General features: G+C 45.1%; 1 pseudogene; it reads left to right on the top strand.

The window, feature by feature from the left end:
- The first annotated feature begins 3322 nt into the window (after positions 1–3322).
- Positions 3323–3418, top strand: LOC115933817 (uncharacterized; annotated as a pseudogene).
- The last annotated feature ends 2285 nt before the right edge of the window (positions 3419–5703 follow it).

The following is a 5703-nucleotide window of genomic DNA, read 5'->3' on the forward strand; positions in this document are numbered from 1 at the left end:
TTTGATATGAATTCTGCTGTAGGCAGAAAGAGTTCTAGCCAGACTGAGACCCAGCATGAAGTTGGAGCAGGAGGGTCAGGGCCGTTCCCTTCAGCACAAGGGAGAAAGGAAATTGGATTATCTTGCTAGCAGTTGGGGTTTTTCTATCACTTAGAACCACAGATGAGAGCTCCCCACTTTCAGACGGGGGGAATTAGATTTAGCCCTATTCAACCAGCAGGCTCCTCACCCCACTCCATCTTCTCCACCCTGGTTCATAAGCCCTCCAGCCCCATCTAGACTCCCTGGGTCTACCAGGAGCTGCAAAGCCTTTGTCTTTTCCAGGACTTAAGAAGATCTATGAAAGATAGATGGATGGATGGATAGATAGATAAACAGACAGACAGACCACCTTTCTATCTGAAGTCAGGTAACCTTTCCTTCTGGCTGCCACTGGGAAACTACCAGCTCCCCTGTCCTCCCCCTTGGCCTCCAATGTCTGTGTTTACTCAGTACAGGAAGGTGTGCGTGTTGCAAGCACGTCTTTGTAGGAATGAGCCATATGGGGGCTGGCCTGTCAGCCAAGTGGCTGGGTAGAGTGCGTGGTATGGATCTGAGGGCATGTGCATGTGATATTTATGTGGGCCCGAAAGCATGTGGTAATAATGGTTCATGGGGACTTGTGAAAGAGGGGGTGGGAAGCCTGTTCACTGCCCACCTCGGGCAATGCATAGAAATGGGCACCAGCCCAGCGTGAACAAAGGGAATTTGCAGGAAATCCCCAGCTCCCTGTTGCTCTCACCTTTCCCCAGAACTATGACACATCCTACTGATCAAGATTTCTCCTTCTTCTCTGCTGGTCCTGCTTGAGAGGGGCCTGGAAGCTCAGCAAACCTCTTGGCATGAAATGAGATCTTGCATGCAGAGACAGGGTCTCTCAGTGATTGAGCAAGTGGGGGTGTCCATCAGACAATTCCATTTCAAAGCCCAGATCCACCAACTGGGATAAGTAAAACAGGTTCCTCTATCCCTCCATTTCCTCATTTATATAATGAGGATAGTAAAAAAAATTATCCTATTGGGTTGTGGTAAATACTTAATAAATGTGAGTCATTTTTGGAGTGAGTGGATTAGTAACTGCTCAACACTTTAGAATCCCATCATTGCAATTGGCATTGGAGCAAGATGATTTAGCCTTCTGAAGGCGTTCTGAGGGACAGTGGATGGAGGCCTGTGGGTTAGGGCCACCCTCAAGGGAATCACTGAATCCATGGTACAAGGAAGGTCTCTGCTGACATGGGTGCTTTCAGTATTTCTTTGTCGGTGACGGCACAGTGTACATAAGTTTGAGGAAACTGTCTACATTGAGATGCCCCTGGGAAATAAAAAGAAAGGGGAAACTGTTATGGGTTAAAACAAAAAGACACATAAGAGTCATATTAGTCAAATGCAATTGGGAACACTGATTGGATCTTGATTTAAATGAATCAAATATAAAAAGATATTTATGGGACAATCAAGAAAATCTGGACATTGAGTAGATATTAGATCATGTTAAAGAATTATTGTTGGCCAGGCATGGTGGCTCACGCCTGTAATTCCAGCACTATGGGAGGCCAACGCGGGTGGATCACTTGAGGTCACGGAGTTTGAGACCAACCTGGCCAACGTGATGAAACTCCGTCTCTATAAAAGAATTAAATAAATAAAAGTAAAACATTAAAAAGGAAAGAATTATTGTTAATATTTTTAGATGTGACAATGGTATTGTGGTTATGTTAAAAGACCAGATGCTCTTTATCTCTTAGAAAATATACTGAAATAGTCATGGATAAAAGAATACAATATTTTGGGTTTAATTTAAAATAATCTAGCTAGTGGGGGTGGTTTGGAAGCAGGGAGAAGCAGATGAAACAAGTTTGGCAAAGGGATGGTTCAAGAGGTTTCATTGTATTGTTTTCTCTAATTTTGTGTATTTGGCCATTTCCATAATTAAAATATTGAAAAGAAAAAAAAGAAGCCCCCTCTGGAGCTGCCCCTTGGAGGGTGGCTTCTGCCCTCTTACAATGTCACCACAGCAGCATGATTCACTCAGGCCCTTGGACCCACAGGGAGGGCCAAGGCTCAGCAGTGCTTTCTAAGCCCTATAAATCAACAAGCACAGCTGAAGCCATTTAGTAGGAAGCTTGTTAATAAGAAAAATATGGTTTAAATGGGTCATTTTATTGGAGAGAGGGAGCAGAAGATGATGGAGAACAGGGCCCCCCTGGCAACGAGGAGGTTTGTAAGTAGTGCCAAGCTCTCCCTCACAGGCAAGGGTTGGATTGCGTTAACTCTATCATGCCTCAAACCTTTTCCAGGAGGATGGGAAGCCCAAGGTGGGAGCAACAGGAGGGGGGTTGGGCCCAGAGAATGTGCAGAGAGAGCGCCCCTTGGGTTATCCCCACACCAGAGATGTGTGGGTCCTTCAAGGGGCAGCTGGGAATTTTCAGGTTCAAGGAAGACCACAGCTGGGCTGGAGCATGGACTCTCATGTGTGACCTAGGGCACAGAACTGAAGGGAGAAAGTCAGCTTGAAGTTTTCAAGAAGGGTAATGAGCCAAAGAGATAAGGAAGACCTCTAGAGAGGTGGGACTTCAAAGGAAAAGATCCCAAGAGGGAGCCTGAGGAATCAATAACGTAGTCAAACCAAGGTAAGGATGACCGTGCTTGAAATGCACTGGAAAGTGTTTTTTGATGATAGTTGCCTTGGGGGATCATGAGACTTAGCTTTCTTAGCCCAGGAACTAAGAAGGTCCAAGCACCTGAGTTTAGGGCTTGGGTAATGACAGACTAAGGAAAGAAGGCTGAACTAATCTGATTTCCCATTGACGAGGATCACTGCATGGGTCACAGGAATAACACTGAACTTGTCAAAAGACCCAAGTTCCAGTAGGCTTTGCCATTTCCTAATGAGGAAACTGAGCAATCAATCCCTTGAACTCTTTCATCCTGAGTTTCCCCATTGACTTAGGGTGAATGATACCTGTTTCACAGGCTTGCTGTCAGAGCCGTATTTGTGCAATAAAAAGTGCCTAGGATTTGGAGTCAAGGCACCACGGAGCCTTAAGCATGAGCCTAACCATCACCCTGTGATTTCAAGCCAATGAAATTCAGACAATGCCTCCGAGCCTCTGTTCCTCATCTGAAAAACAGGAGAGGAATACCAGCCTACATGAAGAAGTAAAGAGAAAATGTAAGTAATCAGCTTAGCACAGTACCTGGCACATGGTAAACACCCAATAACTGTAGGAATTAGTATTAGCAATATAAAATATAAGAATAAGGAGTACTTGCATCAGCAGCACATGTGCTTAAAACAATTGGAATGGTACAGAGAAGATTCACATGGCCCCCGTGTGAGGATGACATGCAAATTCATGAAGCATTTCATTTTTTTTTTTTAAGAAAGAACATTAAATGAGGTTAAATGTGGGAAGTCACTAAATGGCACAGAGTAAGTACCCTAGGTGAGCGAAGGAAGCTCAGATGGTCCCAGACTTCTGGTTAAAACGGTGCCTTCCTCAACTTAGCATTTACCATTTGTACTTTTTCTCTTTTCACTTTGGGAACAGGGACTGCCTAGTTTTAACACAGGCACTCCTCTGCTTTGACATTTAATAGACATGGTAGTGTCTATTAGATCAATAAAGACTGTTGGTTGACTAAGATCTTTCTCCACAGGGGCAAATGTACAGAAACTACGTCATGGGCATGATCCAACACTTAGGAGAAGAAAAAGGGGGGTTAGAAGTTGGGAAAATAACGGCAGAATATGGTTGATTGTTTCCTTTTTTTTTTTTTTTTTTTTTGAGACATAGTCTCACTCTGTCACCCACACTAGAGTGCGGTGGCACGATCTTGGCTCACTGCAACCTCCACCTCCTGGGCTCAAGCGATTCTCCAGCCTCAGCTTCCCAAGTAGCTGGGACTACAGGTGTGCACCACCATGACCATCTAATTTTTTACATTTTTGCAGAGACAAGGTTTCACTATGTTGCCCAGGCTTGTCTCAAACTCCTGGGCTCAAGTGATCTGCCCGCCTCCATCTCCCCAAAGTGCTGAGATTACAGGTGTGAGCCACCATGCCCAGCCTGGTTGTTTTTGTTTTTTGTTTTTTTTTTTATCTTTTTTTTTTGTTTTTTTTTTTTTATCTTTTGTTTTTTTATCTTTTGTTTTTTATCTTTTGTTTAACTGGGTAGCTTCAGAAAAGTTTTTAACATGAACAGTGATTTGTAGACCAAGAATCTTAGCACTGAAGCCAAAAAAAAAAAAAAAAAGGAGAGAGAGAGCTTTTTGCATTGTTAATACTCATAGGTATATATGGATCTTTAAATATGGGTATGCAGACAGCCTTCCTTCCCAGAGTTTGTACCTTGTGGTTGCTGAGGAGACAATTATGACATTACCTTTGCTAAATTAAACCTCGTCTACTTCACCCACATTTGTTCTCGGTTCCTGCCACACGGGAACACCCCTCCCTCCCCTGGCCCAGGCTGCACCCTGGCTGGTCCCCAACCCTTCCATGGAGCAGGAGGTGACCCCAGCTGGGTCTTGGGATGTTTTCCTTCCCGTCTGCCCCGTTAGTCCCCGTATGGTAGACGCCCGGGGTGTGAAACTGCACACCTACAAAGTTGGCCTTCTTGTTTGGGAGGCCTCAAGAGGAAACCAATGGTCCCTGCATTTCCTGTGGATGAAGGATTATGTGATTTAAACAAATCACCCCTCATTCTTCTTCCCAAGTCACACATGCCCAGTGGCTGAGAGTTAAATGAGCATGAGACATCAAATCAAGGCCAGGCTGAGACTCCGGAGCTTAAAGAGAGGCTTGTGGACTTCCAGGATGCTTGTTCATCTCCTTCCAGCCCTATCCCTTTCTCCAGTGAAGGGAGGGGGCCAGTACCATCCCCTTGTGCAGAAAGGGTGAATTCTACCACCCCACTTGCTCTTGTTCCTGTTACTTTTCTTCTACTTTCTTCTCTCTTGCAGGCTGATGAAAAGTTCTTTGAGTTTCAAAGGGCTTGCAGGCTGGTGCCAGGCAGAGAATATACTTGGAATTAACATGGCACTGTCTACAGCCATACCACCCTGAATGCACCCAATCTTGTCTCAATTAACATGGCACCACAGGCCAGGGTGCCTGGAAGGGCCTGGAGGGAGGGCTTTTGACATGGAGATGAGTGCCACTTGGCTCCTTCTGTAACTAATCACCACTGTTGTTGAAATATTACTATTTCTGTTACAACCACTAATGCCTTAAATGAGGAACAGGCACTTTGGGGTAACAACAAATACAGGATTGTCATTTCTCATTTGGGATCTCCCAAGCCTCCCAGTGAAGAGCCAGGGAACCCCAGTTTATTGCTGTCTGTTGACTGAGTGGGAGCAGCGCCAGGAACCACTTGACTCCTGTTTAAACCAGGGCTTCCCTGATGATGCTTTTGGAGTACTGAACCTGGAAGGAGACCTATAGGGAAGTAAATGCAAGGGACATGAGTCCTAGAGTCACCCAGCCTGAGTCCTAGCTTCAGCCCTCACTAGCTATGTGACCGTGGACCATTACTTGCCCTCTCTGAGCTCCTTTCCTCAAAGAAATGAATATACTACTAATATCACTAATACTATTGGGGTTGTCATGAGAGCTGAAGGTAACGGAGACAGGCAGTTAGCACAGCGCCTGGCACC

The sequence above is a fragment of the Gorilla gorilla genome, chromosome 11, assembly GCF_029281585.2.
Source record: "Gorilla gorilla gorilla isolate KB3781 chromosome 11, NHGRI_mGorGor1-v2.1_pri, whole genome shotgun sequence".
Classification (NCBI taxonomy): domain Eukaryota; kingdom Metazoa; phylum Chordata; class Mammalia; order Primates; family Hominidae; genus Gorilla; species Gorilla gorilla.